Here is a 20,915-nt window from a genome sequence, read left to right as displayed (position 1 = left end):
TTTGGACATTTTGAGTAATTTGAGCCTAATTTTATTATTTTTTTTCGGTCAAATTCGGTCAAAAAATAAAAAAAGTATAAAAATTGAAATTACGAGCCATGGTTTCAACATTTTAATGAAAAAAGTGTTTTTGAATGCATTATATGTACATCTGTCCAGTTGTTTTGCCATCATTAGTTTCCAAAATATCTAAGTATTGACGATTTTTTTTTTTTTTTTGCGAAAAATAAAATTTTTGCGGTGCTGTACATTGGAATTTCATAACAATTCAAAACATTTTTAAACAAGCCCAAATATGCTAAATATGATTATTAATGCAGAAAAATGCATTTCAGTTGATTAGACTTCTATTTTCATGGAAATTTTGAAGTTTTTTGGAAAAATATTTTTTTTGCCTCCTGATTTTTCAGACCGATTTTGAAGGGGGGGGGGGGGCGACATAAACTTTGAAAAATATTTGCAACGGCCTTTTAAGATTATCAAAAATGTGAAACATTTTACGTGAAATATTTCATAGGCGTCCGAAGCACCGGGAAGGCAAAGCAGAAATTGATGGTTTTGATTTCCTTAAATTCATGCAAATTTTTACATAAAATATCGGTTGTTTTGATGTTAACAGCATATTTGAGTCCTAAAGAATGCCGTTCAATAACATTTCAGTCTAAATTTGTGCGATTCATAAGCTAAATCGAGTGTCCGGAATTCGAAGCAAAAGTGTCCGGATTTCGAATCAGCTTTTATAAGTGTCCGGGATTCGTAGTACAACAAGTCATTTTAATTTTCAAATTCTGATGAAAAATTGTTAGAAAAGACATATTTTGCATACATTCTCTTAAAACTGACTGTTAATACTACATCCTGATGATATTTCTTCATTTCCAACTTATTACATGATTTTTTGTCAGCTATAACAAAAATGATATGCTACTAAGTGTCCGGATTTCGAATCATGACGTTATATAAATGTTTTTCTTATCATTTTCAAATGTATCAGCATACTTTTAAGAATGTAAAACATAATTTAAAATAGATTTTTTTATGAATCACCTTTATTTTGTACAATTCCAATGTATGCATTCCCTAATTTATAATGATCATTAAATGACTTTTTTTGACCAAAATAAAATAGTTGGCTTTAATTTGGAGTAGATTTGCATTTTTAAGTATGTAAGGTAACAGTATGTCAAAATTCGACATTTTCTTAAAATAAACAATACCAAAATTTGGTATGATACCACAGATTGGTATTAACTTACACTTCAGACATTTTTTCAAGGGCTCGCGAAAACCAAAATTTGGTGTTGATACCATTATTGAATGGCATTATTTTGCTTTCCCCTTGTTTGCCCCATGCTCGGGTAATACCATCTTTTAGTGACAACAATAATTTTCGAAGGGAAATTTGGCGAAAAAATCAAAGAAATCCTGAAATCCTGATTCGCCCGTTTCTAAAACAACAATGATTCCGGTTAATTCTTGTTAAGTTCAATCGAATTTTAAATGGATGTCGTTTTTTGTGTTATTATATATTTTTGAATTAAATTGAACTCTATTGCATTTTCTAAGGATTTTCCTTAAAAAAAATAATTACAATAGTTAATACCATCTCTTAGTGACAATAATAATATTCGAAAGGATTTTTTTTGATAATTCAGATAAGTACGAAACAAAATCTAAATCGCCCTTTTTTAAAACATAATTAATTGTGGTTTAACGTTTTTGCTTATTATGAATAAAATTTATATATGCTGCTTGATTACCTATTTTGTTTGTTTTGATTCCAGATAGATAATATTGATTGGAGTGAATTTTCGCAAAATGAAGATTTTAAAAAATCTATCATTCTTCAGAAAATTTATTATGAAGCTCTATCTGTAGTCCGCTATAGTGTAGCTCAAAACAAAAAAATACTTTTTTACTTATGTTATCCTAGACTTATATGATTCCTTTTTGCTTATATGGAGCCAGCTGCACTCGAGAATGACATTTGAGAAGGGCGTAAGTTATTTGAATGTTTTTGAACTTCGTAATTTGAATATTGCTTTTGAAATTTAAATGAAGTTTATTTTTTTTTCATTCTTTTTATAACTTATCACTTTGGCTTTCTTTTGTGGTCACATTCTTATTCGGTGGGCAACATTACGTGAAAAATAAATAGTTTGACAATTTTAAAATTATACATTATACATTTTGTTGTAACATCAACTCTTCCGAAACCACTAAAGATCCAAAACCGCACATGTTTTTTTCGGATGATCCACCTTATTTTGCGATCTGAACCTACAAAGAAAGTGCAGTTGTGGCCAATACTGTAGAAGCACCGATTCGATATGACATAGATCTCGGGTTCGATTCTCGATATTAAAACTTTTTTGAGAATGAACCTTTGACGTGTGACATATTGAGTATTCTGTCACACATTTTTCTTTCGGGTTTAGACGCTCTCGCATGATTTGGGGGCGAATGTCACGGTCAGAAGTTCTGGAATTTCCAACGGGAATATATTTTTATTCTTATCAGTCGGAGTATTGGATTTCGATCCAATTAGAAAATCCTCAACAATTGTATTCAACTTGCATGCAAGTTTAATACCAATGTTCAGTACCGGGCACTACTGCGCTCTCACGTGCATTTCTCTCGCATGGATTGAGCGAGTTTCATGCAACTAGCAGCATTTTCTCTCTCTCGTTGTTGATACTCTCTTGCGCGTGCATGTTGGAACATGTAAATACGCGAAACGCGCGCTCTCTCTCTCTCGCGGTTGGGTGGCACGGAGTTTCTCACACACCCGCAGCGGCCTGCTACTACTGCTACTGACAAACTGTTGTCCAAAACCAAAACCGTGTGCTGCCACCTCGCTGGTATTGGTATGGGCAGAAAAAGAAATCTCACACGAGTTCAGCGCCAGAAACAAGAACAAGTGAATGAAGAAATTTTTCGCGATAATAAAAGTTGGTCTGCCGCGCCGTGTAGTGTGCATTTGTTTTGATTGATGATGATTGTGGAAATCTGTGCATTCGAGCGCTTATCATAGGTGCATCGCGACGGGGCAAAGTCCACGCATTAGGTGACGTACAAGGAATAATGTCCAGGTGAGTGCTAAAAAGGCTGAATCAATGGAAAGGTACCCTCAATGGTCGCGCAACACACGCTCAAGTGTGTAAAACTCTTTTTTTTTCGGTGAAGGTTGCCGTGGTCATGTCGGAATTCACGAGTCGAATTGGCAAAATGTCAAAAGTTGTGCAACATGACGCAATTGGGTGTGAAAAAACATGAAAACATGACCAAATCCTGTCCAGATATCGACCACAGGACTCCATGGATTGGCCCCCCAAAATTGCGTAATGTTGTGTCTAGTAGCCTGTGCTTAAATTTGCATAGCTGAATCGACCGTGGCTACTAGATCAGGTCGATCGACAATCGATCGTGTTTATTAGCACCTGCGGCTAAAAATGGACCAATATTTTAAGGTGAATTAGCAACCCATTGTAAAGTGAGGGGTAACAATGAGTTAATTGAAGAGAATGGGGCGTTGCTTCTCAAGTGTTGTGCGTGTATCGCGTGTATGTGTTTACGGCCCGAAGCGCATTTTTGCAAACATGGCAGATTTTTTTTTACGGCGCTCAAGGTCACTGCGTAATCACCGTGCCGCGGCAAACCGTGCCGGAATTGTAGGGGAACCTCTATCGACGCGTATCGGACACGTACAGTTTCTGTATGCGGAAAGATAAACATCATGCGAGAGCACAGCAGCAGACTCTGCACAGAAGTTTTGGCTGTGGCTACGTTGTTCTCGAATATTCCAAAATAATCGTGACCCGTGTGAACGAAAACGTGAGAGGTTTTGCTTGCACCGATGATACTAACTTTGAAGCCATTCACCACCGGGATTTTGATTTTTCCATTCATCCTCACGGATGTTAACATTTTTTTTAAATAGATGCGTACACTTTCTTAACTTTTGCTTAACTTTTAAGAAAGTATTAAACAGTGGACGTTTCAATATTCAAAGTTCAAAGTGTCAAGATAAAACAGCTACAATTTTTATACTTTAAAATGACAAGCAATTTAATTTCTGATTTAGACTTTTATGCATAACGATGTATTTACCAAATCTAATTGGAAAACATAAAAGACTGCTGTTGAAATAACAAAAATCTACCTAAAATAAATCCAACAAATTTCATCTTGGGAAACGGCTATTTGACACTTTTTTCAAAATTAAGATTTATTGTAGAGTTTGTTCGAATTCATCTTCCAAAACTTGAATTCAACTAAAAATAGTGTTAAGTTTTGGCTGCCAATGCGAGAAAACAGCTAATATCCAATTCTAATGGGATATTGCCTTAGCGAAATTTGGTGATGAAAACCTATGAAAACTAAAACTCATTTTCCTTTAACTTGATTTGGCATAATAGTTGAATCTTCAATTAGGGGCAAAATTAGTTTTACACCTGAGCCTTTTACTAACCCGACTATCTAAAGTTTCGATTATGAGGTGGAATTTTTTTCACTTGTATTTTGGCCTTTTTTGTTGGCGCTCCAGAACACCATCTGGAATATGACACGGATAGAAATCTTGTGAGTGAATTTGTAATGAATTCAGACGAACTTGAAAACATATCTAGATTTTTTTAATAGGTCTTATAAACAAATGTTAACATTAGGTATAAGGCGTGAGGGGGATGCGGCTGTCAATCCCTCGCTTGGTCCAGACTTAAATCCAGCATAAAGCTGTCAGACCAATTTTTAACACTGGAATGCCCAACGCATGTCCAACTTACACGGACGCCCAAGCCTCCCAAAAAAGGTGGAACGGTAACTTCAACTCGCTGGTTCTCGGGCATTACTCAACCAATCGAGACGATTCTTGTTTCCAGTGATTTGTTAGGATGTCTAGATGATTCTAGAACTTTGCAGAACTTAATTTGATCAAATCTGTAATTTTTGCGATCAAAAACATCGTTCCACCTTTTTTTTAAAACGGCTGCCTCCGCGGAATTTTTGGCGATTTTTTTTTACACGCGAAAAAAAAAAGTTGGAACGATGTTTTTGATCGCAAAACTTACAGATTTGATCAAATTAAGTTCTGCAAAGTTCTAGAATCATCTAGACATCCTAACAAATCACTGGAAAGAAGAATCATCTTGATTGGTTGAGTAAAGCCCGAGAACCATTGAGTTGAAGTTACCGTTCCAACTTTTTTGGAGCCTTGGGCGTTGGAATGTTAAGAAAGGTATTTGAAAGATCTTTCCTATGAGCCCAAAACCTATCAAAAGCTATGATCAAAAGTACCTTTCAGAAGCCGGATCTCAAAAATTTTGAAAATGATGCCCGAATCTATGACGCGACCTTTCCAAAATATCGAAAATCTGACAAGTTATGAGTAGGGGAACAGCATCCAATTCCAGCGTGCCTCTAATGTTGGCAGGTCAGAACTTTGACATTCAATTAAAGCTAATTAAAAGCGTTTTCAACTGAAATCGAATGATAAACAGCTCAATAAGAAGTGAGCAAGCAAGTTTCTATAAGAAGTTTTGCAAAATTAGTTGTTTGAATAGTGAAAATCAGCAAATTGGATGGAGTTAGGAGCGAGAGCTTAACCTGCCAAACATACGAGAATTTCCCCTATATGAAGTTAATTTCATAGAAGATTTTGTTTGGTGGGACAATTTTAATGTATAAAAACAAAACTTTTTCAATGTGATGAAGGCATCAAACACTTTAAAGTGGATTGGGTAACGTTTTTTTTTATGTTTCTTTTCTGCTCATCCTTCTGCACAGCAAAAAAGATAGTAGGGGAGAGTGGGGACACTTGATCCCAAGCCTGTATCTCGTCAGCATGTGGGTAAAACAATTAGCTTTGTTCTAGAAAGTTGTGCGAAATCGACTAAAAGTCATTGTAGAAAACAAAGGAAAAAATTAAAAAATGTTTGGATTGAGTTACACACATTTTTCTAAAAAGTGCCTCAAAAAACTTCAAAGAGATCTTTTTTCTTTGTTTTGATAAGTATAGAAAACACTCAAAAATTATTTAAAAAAAATATTTTTTATACGTGAATTCTTTGGTAAACGTATCAACTCCAAAACCCTTACGAATTTGACGTTAAATTTATCGTCATACTATTTTTACAATCAATTGTTTAAAAAAGTGCGTTTAGGGAGACTTGATCCCTGCATTTTTACAGTCACTCGAATCAGCCTCAAGATTAATTAATTGGGCTGGGTTATCATACATAGTTTCCTTTAGTATAGTTGTACATAACTTATTGCAGTTTGAACCATTTTTCAAAAGTTTTGTAAACAAAAATTACCAGCTTTTGTAAACATGCTCAATTTTGGTCTAAAAACGAAAATTTTAAGTTTTTAAATATTTTTCATGCTAAACTTGTTATATTTTGAACACAAACGTACAGGTTTAATGTGAAATTGCTGTAACTTTTAGGAAATTAAAAGTTTGGATGAATAAGAAACATTTTTCTTAGGATTTCTTCAGAATGTTGAAAGGGGGATCAAATTACCCCTAACATTTTGAAAATGTCGGTTTAAAATATTTTTTTAAAACGCTTGGTATGATTCGAAGAGTTTATCTGATGAAATACCCTTATCAGCGAAACATAGTTGAATGTTTAAGCTTTCAATTCATGCAAAAAGGTCATAGTTTTGTGAGAAATTTACAGAGTTATATGCGATACAAAAAAAGGGGATCCAGTCTCCCCACTCTCCCCTAATCCAGTTGCGTGTAAAATGCCTGGGTGTAAATAGGGACGTGGCGTTACATCGTGCTGCCACCTGGTTTTTTTAAGCGCAAGAGTGTAAAAGTGCTGAGTCATCGTCTAAAAATAGACGGCGTCCTATCTCGCCCAGCAAAATGAAGTCGATAAAGTAGTCGGTTTCGATGCGAAAAAGTGGAAAATGTGGTCTTAAAATAGCGACGCCATCCCCCTATAGGGACGTGGCGTTACATCGTGCTGCCACCTGGTTTTTTTAAGCGCAAGAGTGTAAAAGTGCTGAGTCATCGTCGAAAAATAGACGGCGTCCTATCTCGCCCAGCAAAATGAAGTCGATAAAGTAGTCGGTTTCGATGCGAAAAAGTGGAAAATGTGGTCTTAAAATAGCGACGCCATCCCCCTATTAACTTTGCATTATTTTATGAAATTTTATGTATGACCGAAATGTCAAGCTCTTATACGCGTTTATTCTCTTCATTCTTCATCGGTCTGATGTCCGAGTGGACTAAGGCGCCAGTGCTTACTGATGGTGCTGGGTTTGAATCCCGTCAGTTGCAATTTTTTTTTTGTTTACAAAAATTGTACATGCAATGTGTAATATTAAGTGTCTTTTTTGACGAAGGTGATGTGCATGCTTTTGCATGCGATTTTACCATCGGATTTATTGCTGTGTGGTTATGCTCTGGAGCACAACTTTTAAATATAACTATTTGCCTGGATTCGATGTTTGTGTGTAAAAGTATAGTATTTTTTGTTACATAATGCCAAAATTTTATCTTTCACTATTGAAACGCTAAGTGAATAGCTCTGAGCGTAAGATGATTGTTTAGGATCAATTTACTAAAATGTCGTAGGATAGGTACACAGATAAAAATCCGATGGTAAAATCGCATGCAAAAGCATGCACATCACCTTCGTCAAAATAAGCACTTAACATTACACACTGCATGTACAATGTTTGCAAACACAAAAAAAGTTGCAACCGACGGGATTCAAACCCAGCACCAATAGTAAGGACTGTCACCTTTAGCCCACTCGGCCATCACGCATAAATGAGCTTGACATTTCGGTCAAGTAGGTTTCAGGGTGTAAAATCACATAAAACTGCATAACATAATGTAATATTTATTTTACACTCATGCCTTTTACACGCAGCTGGATTACTACATTTTTAGCTATGTAATTATTTGACACTTTTTGATTAATCACGAGATCTGAATACCTGTCAAGACATTACATTCAGTTTTGTTGGATTATTATATCATTTAAATTTGAAAAATGCCACAGCCAACGACGTATATGGATTAAATCAGTTTTTAATGCCGAAAATACCATGACCTTTTACTGCTCACCGCTTGGCAATCAGAATGAAAAATAGCTCTGCTTATTTTTTCCCGCTTTCTGCCAAATTCTTGCATTAATACGGAAGACGATCAACCGACTTGTGACTGTACTTACAGGCATCCATATACACCGGTCATCATGATCATGATGTACACGTTTTTGGCAACATTTAGCGATTTTACTTGCATCATTTTGGTAGTTAGACCATCCTGGCCATTAAATATCTTATGGGTGATTCGCACGATTACAGCGCCAGCCAGTAATTTTTCGTCTGGATAGAGACATTTGAGAATTAATTATTTTATTCAAATCAAATTGTGGTTTGGAAATTACTTTTGTGATTTTCGTTATGTTCATATTTCAAATCGCAAATCGGGGTCAACGAATAAACATGTTCAGTTTGTTACTCGGCTTGATTTGACTGCTTCACTTATTAGAAAAGTGAGACAACAATGCTCAATTCCGGAAGTTTTTACGACTAAAACGTTGATTACACGCCTTCCCCAGAATGCACCATCATCATCAATCACGTTTCTGCGACGATCGCACCTGCTGCTACTGATGGTCATGATAAAATGCTGCTCACACTTTTGGCCCCACAGAAATCGTTCAAACTGCGATGGCGCGTGGATAAAATCACATTTTCGCGGACGTGACACAGTTCCCGGTGGCCGGACTTACACGGCTCGGAGAGGGTATTAGCAGACTACGTGTGTGCGATATGAGCACGGGCAAGGACATTTCTACCTTTTTCCCCGGTGATGTTTACAAGTTTTGCAGTTTGCGTATACGTACGTTTGATACGGATACGTAAGGGTAACAGTACTTCATTTTGTACTATCGTTTAATTTTGGGAATATTTCAAAGACTCAAATTCATCCTTTTCCTTCCATATATAAGATAAATTAAAACATCTTATTAGTTAGGTCATAACAAAATACCACAAATTAGTGAAAACAAAGTAAATCCCTCGTTATCTAACTACGCAACACTGTCTAAGTCACCCCCTACGTGGGCGGCCTGTCATGTAACCAGGATTAAGTGACTTCACTGCTGTCTACTTTTGGACAGCAAAACATCAAGCCCAAATAGGCCACGGTTTGATGGCGGTGTTCGCGATGTTCTAGCAATATGTTGATTGTTTACAGATATCAGCCCTGTTTGTCGAACCGCCCTCACGGCCGGGAATTGTCTCTGTGTCTCTCTGGATGATACTGAGCGAGCTATTTGTGGTTCGCGAGCTGTCGAACTAATTGTCCCGTCACGTTCACGTTAATTATTGAGTGCACTTTGTTGGTTCGAGAAATGCAAAGATCATGGTTCGTTTGGTTCGGCGGTTTTGTCTACAGTGATGAGTTGTTTATAGTTGGCGGGCTACATTGTCGATCAATTGAGACATTTATATTTACAACTGATTCAAAGATAATGAAATTTAGGAACAAATTAAATTGAATATAACAGTGAAGTAAATGTTCTATTACAAAAAAAAAAGAACAAGGAATTAAATAAAGAAATCGTATTTTTTCCTTTCGAGCGTTCAGGAATATTCAATGCCAAAGGTTCGTGCATTAATCTTGGATCAGCTGAGCGCAAACATTTAAATGCTAGATAAGGAATTTTAATGTGAGAAAAACATTTGCTCTTCGTTTCCGGTGATAATTGCTTTGCACAAAACTGAGTTCCTTCATTTGTGTGCTGGTTTTTGATTATTTTTTTTTGGAACAGAATTGTTTTTTTTTATTGCTGCTTGTTCTGAAATACACTATCATTTTCTAAGACCAATGTTCGAAAGTTTGTTTCTTGAGATGTCTATTATCAAAAAGGAAAAAATATATAACAAAGTCCAACATGATCTTTTCCAAGTGTAAAGTGTAAGTCATTGTTACGGCTAGTTACTTTTCTCGATTTCCCGGAAGGGAGCATCCACAAACCACGTGAAATTTTTGTTGGAATTTTAAACCCCCTTTCCCCCCGTGGACTTTTTTGTATGGAGCGTGGAAAATCACTAACTCTAATCATGACTTTTTAGAAGAAAAATAAGTAATTACACTATAACCGGGTTGTAAAAGTATCAGACTTTCAGTTCTCACGGACTACAGTTATTATTTCCGAAATCTCATCTCCCAACTTTCATTGCTCTTCTTTCCGTTGTGAGATTCTCAGTACCAAGAATTGTCAGTCTCTATCTCGTGTTTACACAATCCTGTGTGACATTCTCGTTATCTCTCTCATTCCCTTATTCATCCCCCATCATCAAAGCGGAGCTACGGAGGCCACCACAAAATAAAATTTGCCAACGCCGGTTAACGAGACGTGATTCGTGGTCAGTTCACAATCATCCTCTCGCATTCTCTTATTGCGTTCTTCTGAGAAAACAAGAGAATCTTCGGCGAGTGTGAGTGAACGAGAAAAAGAGATGTAGGGTAGAGTAGTCATCAATGAGACACGGGGAACAATGATAAAATGGCTCTCACAAGTCGTAGTTTCAACCAATCAGGCTCATATTTTGGGGAAAGGTGTATCTACTGGATACACGTCTGCCATAATAGTGGCTTTGGTTATGGACGCTCCCTTGCAAAGTTATTCATAAATGTTTGATTTTGGGGTGTAAAAGTAAATTATGACTGAAAATTACATTTTCGCTTATATTCTGCCAAAAATACAAAAACTAAAATTTCTCCAAACTTCTTTCGTCATTTCATAGGGCATGAGTTGGGCTACAATGTCCTTTCATTAGAATTGACCAAAATTAAGAATATGCCCAGAATCCAGGGCTGTCTCATTGTTCCCCACTCTTTTCAGCCTATGGGTAACAATGAGACACTTTGATTTTTCTTCATTAAACTTTTCAAAATATAGGGAAATCCTTCAAAACATGAATCGGAAGTGATTTTTGGCATATTTATTGAGTTTTGACTTCATTTAGCCAAACATATAAAGTTATATGGTATAAATAAATGGATTTTACTAAATTTAAATACTTTTTAGTATAACTTTTGTTAATGAAAGCTTCAAGTTGGCAAAATTGCTTTAAAATGTTCAAGGTAAGTCACCTGCAATGGAACAATACAAAAAAAAGATGTTTTACTAGAAAAGTATTGATTTTCGTAAAGTGTCTCATTGTTCCCCACCTGTCTCATTGTTCCTGCCAAGTGCGTCTACAATGAGACAGTTGGATAGCTCTGGCTGTAGAGGTCGGATCGATCTCATATTTTGGTCAATGTTAGAACACATTAAAAGAAAGAAAATGCAACAAAAAGCTCATTAAAACATGCTGATGAAAAAAATACAAAAATCGTTGATAGTTAAAAACCAAAAGTGTCTCATTGAAGACTACCGTACCCTAGTGATCGGAAGAGAATGTTCTTGCTGGTAATCATAAGATAAATGCAGAGATCTAACTAGCTATAGTGACGGTCGCTTTACCCTATGATGCTTTGGTGCAGTAATTATCAAATGATAGGTTTTTCTATCACTCATTTACAACACTGCTTTCTAAAAATAAACTCAGTTTGTCATCTTTACTGGGGTAAGACTGCTGTATGTTCCGAAAATTAGTGTATGTATGGAAAATACAATCAATATTTGTCATAAGAGACCATCCATAAACCACGTGGACACTTCAGGGGGGGGGGGTATGACGATGTCCACGATCCATACAAAAAAAGGGGGGGGGGGGTAACAGATTCCCAAAAAAGTGTCCACGTGGTTTATGGATGGTCCCTAATGTCTATTGGATAAGATTTTTTTTACAATTTTCTTTTTAGAACAGTGTTCATCTGACCTTGGGTTGCTTAAATATGGCCTTCCAAAGATTGATAATTATTTTTTCTGAGTTTCACCAACTTTTTTTTCAATTATTTATATCTTGAAAACTATTAATCCGATTTCCAATGTAAAAAAATCGTGTAACTTTTTTAATATGCCTTTTTCAGTATTCTAAATTTACATCTTATTTCTCAATAGACTTCAACGAATTGTTTGGCTTTTTTAAATGTTAGGATTGATGTTCAAATTCTGAAAATATTTTCTATTTCAGAAAGACAATTCTTGTCATCATGATAGGCTCAATGCAAGATAAAAAATGTTCAAATCAATTTGGTTAAAGTTCATAAACAAATAAAATCTTCAACTTCTCAATATCTTAAATAACTTTTCAATATATAAAATATTCATAGCCTTTTTACGTCATTTCGTCTTCACAATCTTTCAAGTATTACTAGTAGCTATACTGAAGAAAAAATGCGATCATCAGCATCATCTCCCACACAAAAATGTCTATCCCTGCGTGAAGCTCTCCGCCAGCGAAACTCTAAAGCCCATCAAGCCTGCCGCATCACGTACGGGGAATTGTTTTGAACGTGCTCGAGCAGCAAATTCCGGAGCTTGTCCGTGCCAGTCGGTGTGGTAGAACCACTCTCGACTAAACCCAAAAGGAGGATCTCCTACATTCTCAATCCGCTCCCCCGACGACGACGACGACGACGGAGAAAAATGGAAGAGGTTGACGAAATTTGAAGAGTTGGGTTCGCGCATGCCCCGACTTTATCGATTAAACAATCCAAAAAACCAGCTCATCACATTCATGCTTTTCCAAAGCTTTTGGGACCTTCAGGACACACACGTGGGGTGGAAGGGGACGACGACTTGGAATTTGGGTGGGCGAACAAGTGTGTGTGTGTGTGGAATCCTTTTTCCCACGATCCTTTCTCTCGTTTTGTCGCTCTTTCTCTCTCTTTGTAATGCTGTAATATCCTTGAGGTGTAAGTTTCCTCGCGTCTGGCCAAGTCGAGTCGGTGGTCCTTGGGTTCCTATTCTTGTACAAATATCGCATCGTTGTTGATTCTGGGAGAAAAATTACGGACGAGACGACGATGACGACGACGGCCCTGAGAATATCCTTCGACTGGACTGGGCTGGCTGGCTGCGTAAATATATCCTTTATCATCGGCGTCATCAGCAGTTGTTGGTCTTGGGAGTTTTACACGACAAGATGTGTTGACCTGGGGGAAGGTGGAAAGGTTGTTACCAGGATGGAAAAGTGGGTGCCAAAACTTTCGATTTCTTCAGATTTATTTTCATTTGCAGGTGGATATGACTTCTATGCAAAGTTATTTTGCCATTTTTTTAGATTTTTTTTAAACCTTTTTTGACTTTTTTTTTTTAATTTTGATTTATTTCAAGCTTGGCAGCTATTGAATTTCTGAAAACAACATATAGTTTTTTTTTCAAATACTGATAAACATTGGCAATGGCAATAATTTACAGAAATTTGCTAAAAGTTCAGCGAATTAATAATTGTTGCTGAAACAGAATTATTATTAAACTATTATGTTTTAAATATTGTATCCAGCATAAAGCTGACTGGTGAAGGCTATTTATTATTTATGTTATTCACTTTTCTTTGTTTTGGTGCATTTTTTTAAAATTGATGTTTAAATAGAAACTTCTGCTATGTTTAATCAAATCAAATTCTGATCTTAAATGGAAATTATTAGGATTGGAAATAAACATGTTTTCTTCTTTTGGTTAAGGGATCATCCATAAACCTCATGGACACTTTTTTGAAATATCAGACCCCCCCCCCCCCTCCCTTTGATTAACTTCTACAGCAACAAACAAAAAAGTGCGTAAAAGCATTTTTACAGTTCGAACTCAATGCTAAGCTATTTCTTCGACCACCAGCTACAAAACAACAATGCGTGTTTTGTTAAATAGTTGCACGCTGTTTGGAGCTGTCAAAATGGTTATGCGCCCTTTTCAAATATTGTTCCAGACTTGAAATGTATTCCTGGAGTTTTTTTTTAAAGGCCTATTAAACTTTTTTTTTTTGTTTTCTGGTTGGTTTTTAATATTCCTGACTCAAGGCAGTTTTGGAAACACCCAATAAAACAAACATAAAATTTTGAAACTTTTGCAAAAAACTCTAGATTTTTTTTTATTTTTTTCTGTTTTGGTCAGCTACGTTTGAACTCTTTAAATTATCATAACTTTTTCTTAAAAAAAAATGATGGAAAATGCTGCCTTTGAAAAACAGAACTCGTTAATTTGTTTACATTTCACTTAGGGTGTTTTGTAAAAGTTACAATTAAAGGACATAAAAAGTGGAACTGAGCAATTCTCTACGAAATCGGTCATTTTTCTTCAATTTTATTTTTTGTATTTTTTAATCTGACTGAAACTTTTTTGGTGCCTTCGGTATGCCCAAAGAAGCCATTTTGCATCATTAGTTTGTCCATATAATTTTCCATACAAATTTGGCAGCTGTCCATACAAAAATGATGTATGAAAATTCAAAAATGTGTATCTTTTGAAGGAATTTTTTGATCGATTTGGTGTCTTCGGCAAAGTTGTAGGTATGGATATGGACTACACTGTAAAAAAATAATACACGGTAAAAAAAATTTGGTGATTTTTTTTATTTAACTTTTAATCACTAAAACGAAAACGAAACTAAACTATTGGCACTACGCCCCCCGGGGCATGGCCTTCCCCTAACGTGGGATTTCTGCTCCAGTGCCTCTGACGAGACAGGAGAAACCGGGACCGACGTTTTACTTCACCATCCGATAGAAGCTCAGTGGATAAGGCGGGAATCGAACCCGCGTCTCATAGCATCATCGGGATCGGCAGCCGAAGCCGCTACCCCTGCGCCACGAGACCCACTAAAACATGATTTACAAAAAAAAACACTATTTTTATTTTTTGATATGTTTTAGAGGACATAAAATGCCAAATTTTCAGAAATTTCCAGGTTGTGCAAAAAATCATTGACCGAGTTATGATTTTTTTTAATCAATACTGATTTTTTCAAAAAATCGAAATTTTGGTCGCAAAATTTTTTCAACTTAATTTTTTGATGTAAACTCGAATTTGCAATCAAAAAGTACTCTAGTGAAATTTTGATAAAGTGCACCGTTTTCAAGTTATAGCCATTTTTATGTAACTTTTTTCAAAATAGTCGCAGTTTTTCATTTTTTGAAATTAGTGCACATGTTTGCACACTTTTGAAAAAAATATTTTTGAAAAGCTGAGAAATTTCTCTATATTTTGCTTCTTTGGACTTTGTTGATACGACCTTTAGTTGCTGAGATATTGCAATGCAATGGTTTAAAAACAGGAAAATTGATGTTTTCTAATTCTCATCCAAACAGCCCACCATTTTTCAATGTCGATATCTCAGCAACTATAGGTCCGATTTTCGATGTTAAAATATGAAACATTTGTGAAATTTTCCGATCCTTTCGAAAACAATATTTTAAAAATTTTGAAATCAAGACTAACATTTTAAAAGGGCGTAATATTGAATGTTTGGCCCTTTTGAAATGTTAGTCTTGATTTGAAAATTTTGAAAATATTGTTTTCGAAAAGATCGGAAAATTTCACAAATGTTTGACATTGAAAATCGGACCATTAGTTGCTGAGATATCGACATTGAAAATTGGGCTGTTTGGATGAGAATTAGAAAACATCAATTTTCCTGTTTTTAAACCATTGCATTGCAATATCTCAGCAACTAAAGGTCGTATCAACAAAGTCCGGAAAAGCAAAATATAGAAAATTTTCTCAGCTTTTCAAAAATATTTTTTTCAAAAGTGGGCAAACATGTGCACTTATTTTAAAAAATGAAAAACTGCGACTATTTTGAAAAAAGTTACATAAAAATGGCTATAACTTGAAAACGGTGCACTTTATCAAAATTTCACTAGAGTACTTTTTGATTGCAAATTCGAGTTTACATCGAAAAATTAAGTTGAAAAAATTTTGCGACCAAAATTTCGATTTTTTGAAAAAATCAGTATTGATTAAAAAAATCATAACTCGGTCAATGATTTTTTGCACAACCTGGAAATTTCTGAAAAGTTGGCATTTTATGTCCTCTAAAACATATCAAAAAATAAAAAAAGTGTTTTTTTGTAAATCAAGTTTTAGTGATTAAAAATTAAATAAAAAAATCACCAAATTTATTTTACCGTGTATTATTTTTTGACAGTGTAGTCCGTATCCATACCTACAACTTTGCCGAAGACACCAAATCGATCAAAAAATTCTTGCAAAAGATACACATTTTTGAATTTTCATACATCATTTTTGTATGGACAGCTGCCAAATTTGTATGGAAAATTATATGGACAAACTAATGATGCAAAATGGCTTCTTTGGGCATACCGAAATCCTAGAAATCCTAGAGAACTGCTCAACTTATTTTCTATTTCTTTAATTTTTTTTACAAATTTCGAAGGTATTTTTAAAAGTACATATCCCTTCTCTTGCCAACTTCTTTGTTGGAGTATCTAATCACATCAACATGAATTAGATTGTAAAACTAAGTTAAAAGGAACTCCAAAACTGTAATAAGTTATAAGAAAAACAAAATTGTGAACTGATTTTCTACTTTTAGAAAAGTTTAATTGAAAAAAGTGGAATTTTATTCTGAATACAAAAAAAAAAAAACAGAAACTTGAACGATGTTACTCAGCTATAATGTTTTTTTTTCTTCTGTTTTTGTATTAAGCCACTTAATCCTGATTACGAGAACTATTGTAGCGTCAGCTATCATGTTAGACATTGTTTTTTATTATTATTGTAATTCATAGAAAAACGTTTATTTATGTATCAAATAGGTCAGTTTTAAGTTTTTCAAAATTGTTTAATGTTGGGAGGGACAACAGATCAACACAAAAAGAAAAATAATATTTCATACATAATTAGTTTTTTTACCGAATACGGTAAAGTTTACCGAATTTTCAACTGCTGAACAGTTCGGTAAACTGAAAAACTGACCGAAATTCGGTAATGAAGTTCATTATTGTTCATCCGTCGTACAACCGAAATTCGGTAAAATTTTGTTCATTTTGACAGATGGTTTACCGACAAAAATTATGTATACATTATTTCAGTTATGTTAGGCTACTTTAAAAAAATTGCGAAATATTAAAGAACTTACACACTTAGATTTTTTTACCGAATTCAGTAGTTGAAAAATCGGTAAAGTTTAGATCGGTAAACCATCTATCAAAATAAACAAAATATTACCGAATTTTGATTGTACGATGAACAAAAATGAACTTCATTTCCGATTTTCGGTAAGTTTTTATCGAATCAGGTAATTTTCAGTTTACCGAACTGTTCAGCAGTTAAAAATTCGGTAAACCTTACCGAATTCTGTAAAAAATCTAAATGTGTTGACATATTTGCTTGCATGTTTTTCATATTGGTCATGTTTAACATAACACCCTAGCATTTTCGAATGATACACTTCAGAAAGTAGTTTGAAAATATTTATGAGTAGATTTCAATAAAAAAACAAATCCAAAATTTGGAAACCCTGCTCGGCATCGTTCCAGCGAATCTGAGCAAAAAAAAAAAACATTGTGTGAACACAAAACCATTGTGAAACCCATCGCACAGCAGCGCAAAAGCTTTTCCGTCAAGGACCTTTTTTTTTTCCTCTTCCTTATGACAGAGGATGGTCTCTTCTCTTGTGGCGCTGCTATTGTTGGCCCGATGCCAAAAGCTCTCCGAGAAGCGCTTCGAGAAGGCTCGTTTGAGTTCAGTTGCACCCAAATGTGTCCGTGGGCTAAAGAGAAAAAGAGAGAGAGAGCGCGGTAGTGAAAAGCTGAGAGAGAGGAAAACGAGATGTTTCGGGGAAAATTTTGGGGCAAAATCGAGCCTCACTCTAATCGCGTCGTCCGTGGAGACCCCGTGGAGCGGAATTTGAAGCTAGAGGGAAAAAAAGCGGTGATGATTAATAAGCAATCAAGTTATTAAAATCAAATATTGATGGTACGAGCCGAAGCTTTTGTTGTGCTGTGTCATTCGGGTAGTGTTGACGTAGTTTGTGGAACGTACTAAGCTGGTGATGGCTGATTAGTGGATAGATTAGTGAGGAGGTAAATTTTTCAACCTGTACAAGGATATACACAGTTGGTTGGTGGGTGGAGAAGGATGAGCCGTGTAAATTAATTAATTTATTTTTGATCCAATTAAAAGTTTGCTGATTGTTTAGAAAACAAACGTGGTGCAAATTTTGATTGGAAATGTGCAAAAAAGAAAAAAAATGTTGTGTTTAAACATAAGTAAAAAATATTTCTTACCAATTTTTATACATTATTTTTTAATCTTTGTATGAAAACTATTACAAACCCATGATAATTATAAAGTAATGTAGTTTAGAGGAAAAAAAACTATTTCACAATTTTCCAATCTTGCTGCTCATAGATAAACCTTACCATATCAAGGGAGCCGAAGAGAGAAGGTGTGGAGCGGCCAAAAAATAAGCCACAGGATATGAGTTCAAAAATCAATAAATTGCGTGTGAATGGAGCTTTGATTGCACGCGCTTTACTACTACGCGTTATGTACACGTTTTGCGTCGTACGCGACGTTTCTGTGAAATTGAGCCTGAAGCCTTTTGATTATAAAGGATGGATTTGCAGGAAGGGAAGAGGAGACGCTTGGTTGTTTTCGGCAGCAAATGTAAAAAAATCAAATATTTAAAATCAAGTTTGAAGAGTAATGAGGCATTATGGTTTTGATTGAAATAAATAGTGGATATTAAATGAAAATTAATTTAAAATAATGTTGTTCAAGACTTCAATGTTTTCGTTTTCAGATGTACAATCATAAAATCGTTTTAATTATTTTAGAACAACAAGTAGCTTTTCATTTTGTTTGAATTGTGTTCATTATTTGATAATGTAAGATAAATACAGCCTCAGATTGGAATAAATACTATGATGCAACAAAATGGTCGAATTTTGCGGGCATTTCAGGGCATTATCCGCTAGGTGAACTGAGCTTGATTGGTTTGCGACAGGACCTGGCGCTTTGACTTTAAAGTTTAAATGGGATTTAACCCGTAAATCGGTGCGTTTTTTCAAAAACCTCACGAGCTCATAGATTGTGTTCCAGGGAACAACTTTGCCGAAGAGTGTGAAAAGGTTCGTCAACTATTAAAAACGTTATTGAATTTATAATACCGCCGCTGAAAACTTCATCCAATCAAGCTCATATTTGGAATTTGGGTTCAGTACACCTAGGGGATGATGCCCTGAAATGTCCGCAAAAATGATACATCCTAATAAATACTCTATATCTCTAATTGACTGGTGATAGAAACTTGCTTGCTCACTTCCTATTAAGCGATTTATCACTCGCTTTCAGTTGAAAACGCTTTTTACGAGCTGTAAATGAATGTCAAAGTGCTGATATGGCAACATTAGAGGCACGCTGGAGTTAGATGCTGTTCCCCTACTATAAACATTATTAAAATAAAAATATTTTTCGTAATTTTTAAATTTAAATTTTGTACCAAACGTCTCCATTAGTATGAAAAAACTCATTTTTTTCTGAAGAACCCAAATTTCATCGATAGAATACTTTGTATCGAACATATTCTTGATCGAAAAGGTACTTCTTTCTATGTATAAATCTCCCATGGGTCATCTCGAATTATAATGTTTTGCTTCTACCATACCGTACGTTGATGTAATTCAATCTGTCATCTAAAGTTGGCCTATCAGCACATTAACGATCAATTACAGCTATAAAAATCATTTTCAACCAAGATTAAGTAACAAATAGCTCAACAGGAAGTAAGCAAACAGGTTTCTCTAAAAAATTTTGCTCAATATTTTTTCTAACTATTTAATATTCGCGAAATTGTACAGACATAGGACCAAATATTTAACCTGCCAAACATAAGAAAATTTCCCCTATTTTAAAACACATAAACTTACATTGGTTGACATAAACTTGGAAAATATTTGCAATGGCCTAACCGAAATCAACTAACATAAAATTGTGTAAAAAATATTTCTTCAACAATTGTCTACATCCGTTACATTTGTTCTGTTCGCCCCAGATGCCGGTAAAACATGAAAATTTATTTTCGAATAAAATACATTCCGTTTTAGGCAACACCCGATTTTGGTAAAAATTTCTTATTTTTTTCTTGGCATGGCAACACCCAATTAATAATAATATTTTTAATTATATTGAATGCAATAAATATCTTTTGTAATAAATCAATTAGTTTTTTCCGATGTCAAAAAATAATTTATTTCGTTCATTTCGTCATTTATGAACGTTCCCTTAAAACACACCCGTCATTATGAAGGGTAATCGATGTTTAATGATGGTTTTCTCAAAAATGATAGTAGTTTTTTCTATAAAAAAAACTTTTTATTATTTCCCGATTTTGGCAACATAAAAACCACGTCGTGTTGCCAAGAAGGGATGGCACTGTATACGCATTTTAAATACGAAGTTGACTTTATAGCTGTCGGCCACTTTTGCTTTGAAAATTTACGGATATGCACACTTAAATTTCAACAATTTTACCTAAAAAAACAAATTTATGATGATCTAACAAAAATTTTGTTGCTTGAAAATCGAAATCGGATTTTTTTAACCAAATAAATATTTCTTTTCCAATATAGGGAACACCGGGAAAAAATATAAAAAAATCCTGGGATTCTGGAATTTGGAAATCCCGGAATGGACGCACTAGTTAAATAGCGTCTTTAGCTCAATCTGATTAAAATGAATGGTGACAAGATAGCACAATCATGATAATCTTAGGAGTTTGCTCAATTAGCAAATATGTGGAATTTTTACAGCAATTTAAAAAATCAAAGCTGAGAAAAATAATTTTCTGCGAACAAGAGACAACAATGCGTAATAAATCAGAACATGAATCACATATTTTTTTGGATAAAAGATTGAATTTGAACAGATTTCAACTCTAATTTTTTTCAAATTCATCCGACATCACCCGCACGAATTTCGCTCCCTTTTATTCCTACGGCATAAGCATCCTTCAACTACTTTGTGAGT

General features: G+C 34.9%; 1 protein-coding gene across 2 annotated transcripts in view; it reads left to right on the top strand.

Annotated features, from left to right (window-relative positions):
* The first annotated feature begins 2,818 nt into the window (after positions 1-2,818).
* LOC6033547 (protein FAM13A) overlaps positions 2,819-20,915 on the top strand; it is a 72,027-nt gene continuing 53,930 nt past the window's right edge. Inside the window, exon 1 of one of the 2 annotated variants that reach the window (XM_038259980.1) lies at positions 2,819-3,092. The gene's annotated coding sequence lies outside the window, so the exon portion shown is untranslated. Of the gene's footprint in view, positions 3,093-17,743; positions 17,969-20,915 lie in introns of those variants that run through there. The other variant, XM_038259981.1, reaches the window with a different exon arrangement.

The sequence above is a fragment of the Culex quinquefasciatus genome, chromosome 3 (assembly GCF_015732765.1).
Source record: "Culex quinquefasciatus strain JHB chromosome 3, VPISU_Cqui_1.0_pri_paternal, whole genome shotgun sequence".
NCBI lineage: Eukaryota > Metazoa > Arthropoda > Insecta > Diptera > Culicidae > Culex > Culex quinquefasciatus.
Note: the sequence above shows the minus strand (reverse complement) of the source record. Positions and strands in the feature narration are given on the sequence as shown.